Genomic DNA, 15,883 nt, shown 5'->3' with positions numbered 1-15,883 from the left:
TCAAGTATCTCCCAAAATTCTTCAACTTTCTCCGGGTTATTTTTGTTGTCCTGGTTTATGGGTGCATGACAGTTGATTATAGAGTATCCTTTGTTTTTACATTTAATCTCAAGAATGGATAGTCTCTCAGAACTCGAGTAGAAGTTAGTAACTGAATCTAAAATTGAGTGATGTACCAGAAATGCTGTTCCCAGGTATGGCATTTGTTTCATTAAGATTTTACCTGGTTTTCCTTTAAATAAACGATAGTTTTCAAAATCTAAAGCAGTTTCATCTAAAAACCTTGTTTCTTGTAATGCACATATTAAAATTTCTTTCTGGTTCAGCTTTTCAATCAATAATTTCAATTTTCCTACTTTAATTAGAGAGTTTACATTTAGGGTTGCAAACATAGTTGCTTTCTTAAATTTCAGTGTTGAGGGCTGCATACATGTTGGTTGGGGTCCTCCAAAATCCTTTGACCCCTTTGCATTGTTTCTACGAACAACGGAGGATTTGCCATTCGGTCTACCTCTTGGAGTAGTGTCTATCTTTGACGACGTTCCCATCATGCTTTGCAGTAATTGTTGGATAATAAATTGGGGGATCGGGTTGCCCCGAATCCGAAATTAAAACCAAGGTAGTAAGCCCTGGAGTTAGCTCTTCCGCTCTCTCTGCCGTTGGGAAATTGTTCCTCTTCCGCCATTGAGACCGTTGGCTGGGTTTCACCTAGTAACCCTAGGCAGGGGCCCTATGACAGGGTGCTACCATCTGGAGCCGGACGGACCCTGGTTTTTTTACGAGGTTGTTACTCCTCCCCCTCCACACTTCCCCATCCTCTTGTTTTTAGATGGGCCCGGGCTTGGGACCGGCTTGCGGCTGATAGAAAAAAAATTCGCTTTTCAGTCCATGAGCTCACAGACAACTTTATAAATAATCTCATCCCGAAAGCATCGCATCACCATACACGAAACTGCAAGTCATCCTTACTGCGAATACTGCAGTATGACTGACATAAAATTACAAGTCTGTGGAACTGGATAAGTTTAAATCAGCGAGATTGTTATCATTGGGTGTTAACGAGATGAACACCACGAAAATAATTTATATAGATGTTAACACATTTCCAGCATCCGAGACAAGATCATTCACATGATTTATATATGATTTCTTAAGAATGACCACATAATGAAAAAGAGCGCAACAGGGAAATTATGTAAGCTACACACGGACATGGTTTCGGCACTAGTTGCAAAGTCACATGAAATTGAACGAGTACAATGTGTAAGGTTGATTGTAGAAACAGCGCTGGTCCGCTTCGGTTTATTGAGGGAATTCTAGGAAAGTGTAGTTCATCTATAATGGGAACCTTGTGCAGAAGGGTTATATGACTTGAGTAAGGGCGAGTGTTTGGAACTTGCATTAAGTCAGTTTAAAGAGATACATCGAAGCAAGACGTGGTTGGGGACTTACTATTAAATGTGTACATATTTTTCGACAGTAGCAACATCAATGCTTGGTAGAATCTATACCACAACTGGAATGGATGTGTAAGGTTACAATGTTGTCTCTGTCAAGAGTCTCTGATCACCACACCGTAATCTGACGTCACGTCTGGTTATGACTCCTAAATTTTAGAACACAACTACTCTATCATCTACAATCTGCAATCCGTCATATGGTACTTGGCGGAAGGTGCCTTGTACCACTGCTAATCATTCCATTTCCAGTTCTGCTCGCAAACAGAATGACGGCAAAATGACTTATATGCTTCTGTGCTAGCTTCAATTCCTATCTTGTCTTTGTGATTCTTACATGAAATGTATGCCGATGGCAGGGGAATCATTCTGAATACAGCCACAAATGCTAGTTCTCTGAATTTTCTCATCAGTATTTCACGAAAACGCTGTTGTCTTCCCTCCAGGATTCTCATTTGAGTTCACTGAGCAGCTCCATGTTACTCACATGTTGATCGAAACTACCAGTACCATATCTAGCTGACACTACTGATGAATTATCGTTACTTGATTGATTGTTTTGTGATGTGTTAGGTGCCGCTTTCATCCACGTTTTTTTCATAGATATTGAGTGAACACCCATACGATTCCTGCAAACGAATATGAACCTGGTATATATGTTGGCTTGCTCCAGATGGTCACTGCTTTGTATTTTACGGCAGTTAATGCTCCAGCTACAGTGTTGAACATCAGTAGTGGATATCTGCCAAGTAGGAGAACTCTAGTGCTTCCTACGACTGTGGTGCCTTGAACAAAGAATGAAGAGGCTGTAGGAACAAAAGTGGGTGGGGGAAGGGGGCAATCCGATTCTTATTGGCTGAGGGTGTTTCCTCATCTTTTGGCCTTGTCTCGTGTTGTGGATCTGCCACCTCATATCTCGACCAGAGGGGTGCATAGCTCTCTGCATCCCTGGAAATGTTGTCAGTTGCTCCTTGGCCAGTAGATGTGTCGCATGGCAGTGGTAGTGGTGTGCAGTGCTTGCAGTGCTAAGTTAACAGCAGGCCCACTATTGACACAATGGTCACCTCTAGTGTGTTAGCACCTGGTCTCTTCCTCACATTTTTACATAAAAGTGCATTCATGTCTTATGCTGGCAGTAATTACTTACAACGTACTTTAAGTGATGTCAAGAATGTGTGCACGTGTGTGTCTGTGTGTGGAGTTATTTACACGTCAACAAGTGGCAGATTTATAGACACCACACATTTATAATACAGGGTATGTATTGTGGAATTTGTGTTATTAACATCATTGTTTAATTGTGTATTTTCTTTAAATATCATGCTGTGATAGCTGTTCAGTCAGATACCTTACAAGGGAACCTCCCCATCGCACCCCCCTCAGATTTAGTTATAATTTGGCACAGTGGATAGGCCTTGATAAACTGAACACAGATCAATCGAGAAAACAGGAAGAAGTTGTGTGGAACTATGAAAAAATAAGCAAAATATACTGAGTAGTCCATGGGCAACATAGGCAACATCAAGGATGATATGAGCACAGGCGAGCCGTGGTCCCGTGGTTAGCGTGATCAGCTGCGGAGCGAGAGGTCCTTGGTTCAAGTCTTCCCTCGAGCGAAAAGTTTACTTACTTTATTTTCGCAAAGTTATGATCTGTCCGTTCGTTCGTTGACGTCTCTGTTCACTGTCTGTCAAGTTCAGTGTCTGTGTGTTGCGACCGCACCGCAAAACCGTGCGATTAGTAGACGAAAGGACGTGCCTCTCCAATGGCAACCGAAAACATTTGATCGCAAGGTCATAGGTCAACCGATTCCTCCACAGGAAAACACGTCTGATATATTCTACACGACACTGGTGACGGCATGTGCGTCACATGACAGGAATATGTTGTCGACCCACCTAACTTGCACACCTGGCGAATGGGTAAAAAGATTCTTCTACCTTGCCCGATTTAGGTTTTCTTGTGGATGTGATAATCACTTCCAAAAAATTGATGAAAACATAAGAGTGTGTCACATAAACTTCAACAAATGAATGCAACAGTTTCACAGTCGCACAGTTTTCTCTGTGCTCTGTCAAAACATATGTTTTTAACGTTTTAAAATTTTTCCGTGTGTAGACCGTCAAATCCTGCTTATGTCCAAGCAAATCTGAACATGTCCTGGAATTTTGGAGAGCGAAGTTGATTATGTGTGAGTGCCTGAACTCTGATAATTGTCTGAAAATAAAAAATTTTCACCCGAAGAAGACTTGAACCAAGGACCTCTCGTTCCGTAGCTGCTCACGCTAACCACGGGACCACGACGCTCCTATGCTAACATCGTCCTTGATGTTACCTATGTTTCGTGGACTGCTCAGTTTCTGTATTTTGCTTATTTTTTCATAGTTCCACATAACTTCTTCCTGTTTTCTCGATTGATCTGTGTTCAGTTTTTCAAGGCCTATCCACTGTGCCAACTTATAACTGAATCTGAGGGGGGTGCGATGGGGAGGTTCCCTTGTTAGAATGGATGTGTGGGAATTGGGGAACATTGATAAATTAATAGAAAATAGCATTGGGAGGTGGGAGTACTTACATTAAATCTCACGACATCTTTATTTAATCATAATATTCAGATATTCAGGAACATGCTGTAGTACCAAAGTGTTTTATGCTGTGTAAGTGGTACCCTGTTTTGCAGCATATCCTGTGGAATCATTTTATTATAGTAATCCAAACACACTGTAACGTCCAATTGTCCTACCTCCTACCTCTCTCTCTCTCTCTCTCTCTCTCTCTCTCTCTCTCTCCAGTGAGCCTTTAAATGACATATTTACGATCATTCTGATACACTACATTTCTCTCATTTTTCAACAAAAGGTTCATTCTGCTTACTGGCATCATGTGGGAAGTCTTGCCTGTGGCATTCACACCACCACTGCTCCAACATTTCGACATTTAACTTCCAGTCACTGCTTGGTGTTTGTCAACGTGTATTTTCGTCTGAAGTGCAGGAAGTGAGGTGTAACTTTTGTTCTCATATTATGCACATCATTTTACAGTGGAAAGTCTTTAATCCACTTCACTTTCTCCAACCTCTTCACACAGACATGCAACTGTGATGGAATAACTGCACACATTCCAATGAGCACGGTCTCCAATGGCACAGCAGCTGCGCCCATGCTTTGATGGTGAGGGTTTTTCATTAAAATTTCTTCAGAGGTTACTCTCAACTCAAAGTTGGTCATTGTCCATCGCAGAAAGATACTGGCAGACACTATCATACCACTTTGAAAACGACAAAACACCAAAATGCAAGGACCTTCAGAACAAATCGATTGTCTGTCATGGGGAGTCCTTGGTAGTAAATTATATTTCTGAAAAAAACAATAAAAAGCAATGAACAATCTCAGGCAATATCAAACTCTCTTCCTACACGTGAAAGATGTATTTTCCCCCTTATCTTGAGTAAGATGTCTGCCATCTGTACACTCAAAGACAGACTGACTTGCTGGTTCCAGATGCATCCAAAACAGTATTCTGCTGATCTCTGCTGCTGCTGACACTTAGAACATGAATGACAACTCTTTTAAAATTGGACTTATGTTAAGAAGAATTTGACTCCTACTGGCTTGCGTACGGCGTGACCTTGTCCTAGTCCCTTATCTTAGTTCTTACCCGCAAAGTCGTGCAGTTACTTTACCACATATCATGGTCGGAGTCTGCTGCATCAGTCTCTCTAGAGTCAGCTTCCCAGGTGGTTGTGTGTGGACACCAGGACTGTTACGTGCACGTCTTTTAATCTTTTATTTTTACTTTTTATTAGAGTGAGTTTCCTCTACTGTTCCTATCCTATGCTATACTGCGGCGATGCTTGGGTGATTCATAGTGGTATACAGACGGTTACAGCACAGCACGGGACTGCGCAGTGCATTGCAGCTAATCACTGGACAGCACGTGCAGAGTCTTGTCTGGGCAGCCATGCAAAGATAACTCATTCGTGGCCCCATTTTTGCTGGTGGCGACAGTTGTTCGAAGACATGCAGAGGCATTTGATTGCCGCTGCGAATGTTTTCTTACATCATTATTCTTCGAGGTCTGAAGGCGTTACTCATATGATGGGCCTCTTTCAGTGATTGAGTGGTCATTCCTGTGATGCATAATGTTTCTGTGACTAGTTTCTTGTACCAACATGCATTATCATGATTTTACACACTAATAATACTTTTTTTCGTCAACATATCACGCCATGGATCTTGTTAGAATAACGTGCGGAAGTACTGGTTAAACGTTTTTCTTTTTACATCCATCGTAGATTGGAGGCATGAGTGTTTGAGGAAATTGTAGCATATAGTAAAGGTTGAGGAGCATACAGAAAATGTCATGGTGTCATGTTATTAAACTGAGATGACAAAAGCCATGGTATACCTCCTAATATCACGTTGGACCTCCTTCTGGCTGTTGTAGTGCAGCAGCTCAACATGGCATGGGCTCAACAAGTCGTTGGAAGTCCGCTGCAGAAGTAGTGAGTCATGCAGCCTCTGTAGCTGTTTGTAGTTGCAGAAGAGTTGCTGGCGTAGGATTTTGTGAACGAACTGATCTCTCGATTATGTCCTATAAATGATCGATGGGAGTCATGTTGGACGATCTGGATGGTCAAACCATTTGCTCAGATTGTCCAGAATGTCCTTCAAACCCATCACAAACAATTGTGGCCCAGTGGTGTGGCGAATAGTCATCCTTAAAAATTCCGTAGTTGTTTGGGAACATGACGTCCACGAACAGATGCAAATGGAATCCAAGTAGCTGAACATCCAGAGGACCCTTTCCATTCCATGTAAACATAGCCCACACCATTATGGAGCCACCATCAACTTGTACAGTGCCTTACTGACAACTTGGGTCCACGGCTTTGCGCAGTCTATGCTACACTTGAACCCTACCATCATCTCTTACCAACTGAAGTTGCGACTCATCTGACCGGTCCACAGTTTTCCAGTCATCTAGGGTCCAACTGATACGGTCATGAGCCCAGGAGAAACACTGCAGGCGATGCCGTTCTGTTAGCAAAGGCACCCACATTGGTCATCTTCTGCCATAGCCCTTTACCACTATATTTCGCCACACTGTCCTAACAGATACATTCATCATTGATTTCTGCTGTTATTTCACACACTTTTGTTTGTCTGTTGGCATTGACAGGTCTATGTAAATGCCACTGCTCTTCGTCATTAAGTGAAGGCTGTTGAGCACTGCATTGTCCTTTGTGAGAGGTAATGCCTGAAATGCGGTATTCTCCGCACACTCTTGACACTGTGGATCACAGAATATTGAATTCCATAATGATTTCTGAAATGGAATATCTGATGCATCTAGCTCCGACTACCATTCTGCATTCAGAGTCTATTAATTCCTGTCATGCGACCATAATCATGATGAAAACTTTTTATATGAATCATCTGATTACAAATGACAGCTTTGCCAATGCAGTGCCCTTTTATACCTCGTGTTTGTGATACTACTGTCATCTGTATATTTGCAAATCGCTATCTCATGACTTTTGTCACCTCTCAGGGTATAGTATTTCAGAATTCCAGTGTGTCTTACCTCAGTAATTATGGTAATATTTACCAACATTTTCAAAGTGGATAGCCCTGCTGTTTATGTTCTTCTGATTACGATGTATAGACCTAAATTCAAATGGCTCTGAGCACTATCGGACTTAAGTTCTGAGGTCATCAGTCCTCTAGAACTTAAAACTACTTAAACCTAACTAACTTAAGGACATCACACATATTCATGCCCGAGGCAGGATTCGAACCTGCGACCGTAACGGTCGCGCGGTTCCAGATTGTAGCGCCTAGAACTGCTCGGCCACTCCGGCCGGCAGACCTCAAATGATGAAGCCCAAATAATAAAAGGGGTAAGGGAAAGTGCCAGAGAAAAGATTGTAATAATAAATCTGATATTAATTTGTTATTAATATAAGTATTACCTACAACCTAGTCCCAAAAAACATGTTACTTTTACTATGGCGTACAGAGGATAAATGGCAATTGGATTTATAATGAGTGAGGAGAAGGAGAACTTGATTGATCTTGGCCCAGGGGAGCGTGAACACATTATCTTAGTTCATATTGGTACTTGTACATGCATAGTGCCTTGGTGACTTCGCCATTTGTAAGGGGGCGGGAAGGGATGGAGTAATACATACATCTCTCAAGGTCAAGGTCATCCAGAACCTGCGCTGCAAGACAACTGAAGAGAAGTTTATTTCTGTTCAATCTGTAAACCTAAGATTTTGGTAAGCCATATAAAATGCAAGGAGAAGCCTCAGCAGCTACCCAGCCCAGGCCCCTTACGTTGAAAAATAATTTAATTAAAAATCATGTTCTCAATCACAAAGTCAGACTGCTTAAAGACTCATAAGTTCAGTGATAGTCACAGATGTATAAGTTAATTAATGAAAAAGTCAAGAAAAAGAATCAGTTAATTTGTGCGTTAAAAGCAATTATCCCTGGCCAAGAAATATCAACCATGACCTGCTTGAGTAGAGGTCCATCGTGGTGAGACCAGACGAAGTTTCACCAATCAGTTAATTCAGAAAATCCACGAGATTGTGAGAATCTATACAAGTTCAGGACTGTAACTTTCAAATTCTAGTTACAACCATTTCGACGCGCAGGGAGACCGCTTCTGCCTGCATTCAGAAAACTAGCACTTGCACAGGTTTCCCACCCAGACTGCCAAAAGGCTGAACTGCCCCACCGACCAAAAACAGCAGGAACCATTGTAACCAGCATCGTAGTCTAGTTGGCTACAGCAACCTTTCTCTGTCGAATTACGCACACTGCTGTGCTGCGTCCGTATTTAGAAAAGCATGCGGAGGCGATGTCCTTTTCGTTGCAGATCCTGGTCAGCTTCACTTCATTAATATTAGTAATGTGGGTGTTGCTGCCGTTTTATTGCACTTGAGGTGGCACTCATTAATTTGTAAGTAGTCATGCATAGACTCAGTCCGCTATATTTAAGATCTTTCGTGGTAGAACGCTCGGGGCAGCCTCGGTCGCCGTTATTAGGAAAAAATAGTATTTGCACCACAAACAACCGGCACCCCTTTGTCTGTTTGTTCGTATTAATTACTTTCACTTTGAAAACCGATTCCAAGAAACAAAACCTAAAACTGTCATAAATTGGACAAACTTACAACTATTTGTCAACTGTTGCAATATGTCGGCAATAGTTTCAAACTCTTGTAAAAACACACTTTGTTGCTTTTTTTCCTTTTTTCTCTCTTTTCTTCCATTTTTTCCTTTTTACAGAAAAAAATGGATTCTGACTGTGGAGATGTGTTAGCACTTCGTGCTATAATTATTGGTATAATTGTTTGTCACGAAAATCGATCCCATAAAGACGCATGTGGTCCAAAAAGATTATCTTACATAGAGAAACCCGTGGAGCTTATAATCCTGTATTGCAGGAGCTCTGTATTGAAGACAGGCAAGTTTCAAGAATTTTGTCATAACATTGAGGTTTGCCGATGACATTGTTGTTCTGTCAGAGACAGCAAAGGGCCTAGAAGAGCAGCTGAACGGAATGGACAGTGTCTTGAAAGGAGGACATAAGATGAACATCAACAAAAGCAAAACGAGGATAATGGAATGTAGTCGAATTAAATCGGACGATGCTGAGGGAATTAGATTAGGAAATAAGACACTTAAAGTAGTAAAAGAGTTTTGCTATTTGTGGAGCAAAATAAATGATGATGGTCGAAGTAGGGAGGATATAAAATGTAGACTGGCAATGGCAAGGAAAGCGTTTCTGAAGAAGAGAAATTTGTTAACATCGAGTATAGATGTAAGTGCCTGGAAGTCGTTTCTGAAAGTATTTGTATGGAGTGTAGCCATGTATGGAAGTGAAACGTGGAAGATAAATAGTTTAGACAAGAAGAGAATAGAAGCTTTAGAAGCTTTTGAAATGTGATGCTACAGAAGAATGCTGAAGATTAGATGGGTAGATCACATAACTAATGAGGAGGTATTGAATAGAATTGGGGAGAAGAGGAGTTTGTGGCACAACTTGACTAGAAGAAGGCATCGGTTGGTAGGACATTCTGAGGCATCAAGGGATCACCAATTTAGTATTGGAGTGCACCGTAGGGGGGTAAAAATCGTAGAGAGAGACCAAGAGGTGAATACACTAAGCAGGTTCAGAAGGATGTAGGTTGCAGTACGTACTGGGAGATGAAGAAGCTTGCACAGGATAGAGTAGCAGGGAGAGCTGCATCAAACCAGTCTCTGGACTGTCAACCGAATTTCGGTTATCATTATGAAGGTACCTGTGACTTCTCATGACTAACAACTTTCTTTCGTCATTTTTACTTCCTACTATTCATCACTTTCTAAGAACGGGGCGACTTATCGACGTATCTCTTGTTTCTCAATGCATGTCCAGGTATTTTTCTCGTCTTACAACGCGATGGCAACTACCCGCATAGCCCTAACTTGTGGATTGCGTGAAGTTCCACTTTATGTGACAAGACTGCCTCGCATTTATCGTATTTTTCATCAGTATACGAGTGTCTGATTTATTTTCAGTTCATTGTTTTTTTTACTAGTCTGTAGTTTTCCTCTTGTGCCCTTCATTAATTTAGTTGTTAATCCAGACAAAAGAAACTGTTGCTGTGCGAGAAGAATGCTGATGTATACACTGTCCAGGAAACAAGAGACTGGCAGGTGAGAATGTTTTTATCTGCTGATAGGGAAACAGTGACGGGCGATAGCCTGGGTTTCATTTTCGTTCCGTAATCAGTAATAACACCGACAAACGGCTAAAAGTCTTTATGATAATGTTTGATGAGCAAGTTTTTCAAGTGTTGAAGTTTCCCATTTCTCCTGCGCTCGTGGTGGTGAAATGATTGCTGTCAATTGTTTATCTCGCTTGAGTACGCTTTCAACTTCACAGCAGTCGCTGTTATAGTTTACTTCATCTCTCGTCTTGCAGTGCCTACATTGTGATCGTAGCTCGTAATGCCGATTAGTACTGTATGTTGTTCCTTTCGGTCCACACCAGGACAGGTCATTCGTAACCGAATCACTGGTACGTGGCAATAAAGACGTTTATATACTGTGTATCACTGTATATATACCACTATATTTATATATTCCTTATCACTAATGTCAATCCCAAAGAAAGCAGATGTTGACAGGTGTGAAAATTACCGAACTATCAGTTTAATAACACGAATTCCTTACAGACGAATGGAAAAACTGGCAGAAGCCGACCTCGGGGAAGATCAGTTTGGATTCCGTAGAAATGGTGGAGCACGTGAGGCAATACTGACCCCACGACTTATCTTACAAGATGGATTAAGGAAAGGCAAACCTACGTTTTTATCACTTGAAGACTTAGAGAAAGCTTTTGACAATGTTGACTGGAAAACTGTTTTTTTTTTTTTTTAAATTCTGGAGGTGGCAGGGCTAAAATGCAGGGAGAGAAAGGCTATTTACAATTTGTACAGAAACCAGATGGTAGGTATAAGAGTCGAGAGACATGATAGGGGAGCAGTAGTGGCGAAGGGAGTGAGACAGGGTTGTAGCCTATCCCTGATGTTATTCAGTGTGTATATTGAGCAAGCAGTAAAGGAAACAAAAGAAAAATTCGGAGTATGAATTAAAATCCATGGAGAAGAAATGAAAACTTTGAGGTTTGCCGATGACATTGTAATTCTTGTCAGCGACAGCAAAGGGCCTGGAGGAGCAGTTGAACGTATTGGACAGTGTCTTGAAAGTGGAAATAACTGAACATTAACAAAAGCAAAAGAGGGTAATGGAATGTAGTCGAATGAAATGGGGTGATGCTGAGGGAATTAGATTAGGAAATGAGACGCTTAAAGTAGTAGATGATATTGCTATTTGGGGAGCAAAATAACTGATGATGGTCGAAATAGAGAGGATATAAAATGTGGACTGGCGATGGCAAGGAAAGCGTTTTTGAGGAAGAGAAATTTGTTGACATCGAGTGTAGATTTAAGTATTAGGAAATCTTTTCTGTAAGTATTTGTATGGAGTGTAGCCATGTATGGAAGTGAGACATCGACGATAAACAGTTTAGACAAGAAAAGAATGAAGGCTTCGAAATTTGGTGCTACAGAATGCTGAACATTAGATTGGTAGATCACGTAGCTAATGAGGTGGTATTGAATAGAATTGGGGAGAAGAGAAATTTGTGGTACAGCTTGACTAGAAGAAGAGATCGGTTGGTAGGACATGTTCTGAGGCATCAAGGGATCACAAGTTTACTATTGGAGGGCAGTGTGGTGGTAAAAATCATACAGGGAGACTAAGAGATGAATACACTAAGCAGATTCAGATTGATGTAGGATGCAGTAGTTACTTGGAGATGAAGAAGCTTGCACAGGATAGAGTAGCATGGAGAGCTGCATCAAACCAGTATCTGGACTGAAGACTACAACAACATCACTAAGTACAGTTGCGGCCTCAATCGGTGCGAAATCCCTGCCAGGTGAGATAAATGAATCCCCTGCCATATGAAATTACAGAGTTTTTATGTAATGAAAGCTGAGCATGTTTAGTAAAAAAACTTGCGAAAGATACCCATGGTCGTTAGTTGTCGGTCACCGCAGCAACTGGCAGCAGAAAAATAGTTCACAAGAACTGTATTAGTAAGGCTGTGGTACAGTGCCGATGCCATAGGTAAACGCATTGTTCTTTCCCTGAGAGACTTCATAAGAAGTGAAATTGTAAATGTACGAAAGGCGTTCAGTAAGTAAAACGGCACATTTCGTTTCTGAAAGTACGTTGGTTTTATTCAGTATTACAATACACCATATTATTCCCTCTTTTTTTGGGCTACTAAACCTTGCCGGCCGGTTTGGCCGTGCGGTTCTAGGCGCTTCAGTCTGGAACCGCGCGACCGCTACGGTCGCAGGTTCGAATCCTGCCTCGGACATGGATGTGTGTGATGTCCTGAGGTTAGTTAGGTTTAAGTAGTTCTAAGTTCTAGGAGACTGATGACCACAGATGTTAAGTCCCATAGTGCTCAGAGCCATTCGAATCATTTGAACTAAACCTTATTTTTCAACACAATCTTTGTTCAATGTGACGGTCTTCGCCACCTCACTGGGAAGGGCTGTATGCCCGCATGGTACCACCCTACTGGACAACGTCGCAGCCAACGTCTTGAAGCTCCCTATCATCTACGTACTGCTTCCAGTTGAGTGCATCCTTCATTGGGCCAAACAGATGGAAATCGAAAGGTGCGACATCCGAGCTGTAGATTGAGAAAGAACAATCGAATAACGTTATGTGATCTCTCAGGTGTGCAGATTTATGTGAAATAGTTTTACAGATAAATGTTTGATTGTGATCCATCGATCGGACAGTTTGTGAGATCTTATTGCGATGATGACAGACGTCTCGCCCAGCGACTCACCGTGCTTTCGTTCACTTCCAGATCTCTGTAGACATTCTGCAAGCGCCTATGAATATCTGCGGTGCTCTGATTTTCCGCCAAAAGAAATACGACAGCTCTCTGGAACGCGCTACCGTTACAGACGCCATTTTGAAGGCTACGTATAGCGCCGCCGCCCATCGGAACTTCATGAAACTATAGGGGTTGAAACGAGAATATTCCGCGACGTCTCACAACAAAATCCGCGTGTTTTAATCGATCTTGGCCGAGAAAGAAAATGCGTTACATGACTTATTGAGAGCTCCTCGTATAATTGGCTTAAATAATTCGCTGCCTGATCAGAAATTTGCGGGTTTGGATGATTCTTCCGAGTGTGGAAACTCAATCGATATTGTAGCACATATACAGGGTGTTACAAAAAGGTATGGCCAAACTTTCAGGAAACATTCCTCACACAAAAGAAAGAAAATATGTTATGTGGACATGTGTCCGGAGACGCTTACTTTCCATGTTAGAGCTCATTTTATTACTTCTCTTCAAATCACATTAATCATGGAATGGAAACACACAGCAACAGAACGTACCAGCGTGACTTGAAACACTTTGTTACAGGAAGTGTTCAAAATGTCCTCCGTTAGCGAGGACACATGCATCCACCCTCCGTCGTATGGAATCCCTGATGCGCTGATGCAGCCCTGGAGAATGGCGTATAGTATCACAGCCGTCCACAAGACGAACACGAAGAGTCTCTACATTTGGTAACGGGGTTGGGTAGACGGGGGCTTCCAAATGCCCCCATAAATGGAAGTCACGAGGGTTGAGGTCAGGAGAGCGTGGAGGCCATGGAATTGGTCCGCCTCTACCAATCCATCGGTCATCGAATTTGTTGTTGAGAAGCGTACGAACACTTCGACTGAAATGTGCAGGAGCTCCATCGTGCATGAACCACGTGTTGTGTTGTACTTGTAAAGGCACATGTTCTAGCAGCACAGGTAGAGTATCCCGTGTGAAATCATGATAACGTGCTCCATTGAGCGTAGGTGGAAGAACATGGGGCCCAATCAAGACCTCACCAACAATGCCTGCCCAAGCGCTCACAGAAAATCTGTGTTGAGGACGTGATTGCACAATTGCGTGCGGATTCTCGTCAGCCCACACATGTTGATTCTGAAAATTTACAATTTGATCACGTTGGAATGAAGCCTCACCCGTAAAGAGAACATTTACACTGAAATGAGGATTGACACATTGTTGGATGAACCATTCGCAGAAGTGTACCTGTGGAGGCCAATCAGCTGCTGATAGTGCCTGCACACTCTGTACATGGTACGGAAACAACTGGTTCTCCCGTAGCACTCTCCATACAGTGACGTGGTCAACGTTATCTTGTACAGCAGCAACTTCTCTGACGCTGACATTAGGGTTATCGTCAACTGCACGAAGAATTGCCTCGTCCATTGCAGGTGTCCTCGTCGTTCTAGGTCTTCCCCAGTCGCGAGTCATAGGCTGGAATGTTCCGTGCTCCCTAAGACGCCGATCAATTGCTTCGAACGTCTTCCTGTCGGGACACCTTCGTTCTGGAAATCTGTCTCGATACAAACGTACCGCGCCACGGCTATTGCCCCGTGCTAATCCATACATCAAATGAGCATCTGCCAACTCCGCATTTGTAAACATTGCACTGACTGCAAAACCACGTTCGTTATGAACACTAATCTGTTGATGCTACGTACTGATGTGCTTGATGCTAGTACTGTAGAGCAATGAGTCGCATGTCAACACAAGCACCGAAGTCAACATTACCTTCCTTCAATTGGGCCAACTGGCGGTGAATCGAGGAAGTACAGTACATACTGACGAAACTAAAATGAGCTCTAACATGGAAATTAAGCGCTTCCGGACACATGTCCACGTAACATCTTTTCTTTATTTGTGTGTGAGGAATGTTTCCTGGAAGTTTGGCCGTACCTTTTTGTAACGCCCTGTATAATGTCTCCGCTATCCTCTTCCAGTCATCCTCCGTAACTGAGTGGCCCGTATTAATAGTTGCCATCAGGAGGACCTGGGTTCGAATTTTGGCACTGCGGAGAATTTTTCCTTGGTGGGAGGACTGGTAAGGGCTGCACTTAGCCTCGTGAAGTCAATTGAGGAGCTATCGGACAGAGTGGTAGCGGCTCCACTGTCTGGGAAATCTGCTAAATGGGCGGGCGGGCAGTGTGCTGACCACGTGGCCCACCATACAGCGTCCGCAGAGGGTGACTCCCCGGCCAGCAGACATCCCTTGGGCCGTCGTGGCCTGGACGTGGAGCTCGTTATCCTTTTATAAATATTTAGATCAGCTGTAGGCTTTACTTCATGACAGTGTCGGCACAGGATGCAGCGCACCTGAAAGCGAGAGGCACTTGGAGCTGGATTCTAGTATGAACCTAAATCGAACGCTATAATTAGGTTTTCACATTAACAATCTTGATGCTGTAAGCAAAGTGCTTGAATCCATAGCTCATTTTGAAAATACCGAAGGATTAAGCTTTTCTGCGTCTGTGATGCAATTCAGGCACCTGAATAGATTCAATAAATCGATTGAGCGCTCCATAGAACTGAGTACGGCTTCTTCTAGACTCGCACGCACACGCAGTAGAAGTTGTAATGAACTTCCTGGCAGAGTAAAACTGTATGACGGATCGAGACTCGAACTCGGGACCTTTCTTCCAGGAGTGACAGTTCTTTAAGTTTCGCAGGAGAGCTTCTGTGAAGCTTGGAAGGTAGGAGACGAGATACTGGCGGAAGTAAAACCGTGAAGACGGGTCGTGAGTCGTGCTTGGATAGCTCAGATGGCAGAGCATTTGCCCGCGAAAGGCAAAGGTCCCGGGTTCGAGTCTGTCTGGTACACAGTTTTAACCTGCCAGGAAGTTTCATATCAGCGCACACTCTGCTGCAGAGTGAAAATCTCATTCTGCAAACATCCCCAAGGCTATGGCAAAGCCATGTCTCCGCAATATCCTTTCTTCCAGCAA

At 42.7% G+C, this 15,883-nt stretch overlaps 1 protein-coding gene across 1 annotated transcript in view; it reads left to right on the top strand.

The window, feature by feature from the left end:
* The window catches only part of LOC124547136 (beta-glucuronidase-like), a 216,956-nt gene that overhangs the window by 21,819 nt on the left and 179,254 nt on the right, over positions 1-15,883 (top strand). The window lies entirely within an intron of this gene.

The sequence above is a fragment of the Schistocerca americana genome, chromosome 1 (genome assembly GCF_021461395.2).
Source record: "Schistocerca americana isolate TAMUIC-IGC-003095 chromosome 1, iqSchAmer2.1, whole genome shotgun sequence".
Lineage (NCBI taxonomy): Eukaryota > Metazoa > Arthropoda > Insecta > Orthoptera > Acrididae > Schistocerca > Schistocerca americana.
The sequence above is the reverse complement of the archived record's forward strand: the minus strand, read 5'-3'. Positions and strand labels throughout refer to the sequence as shown.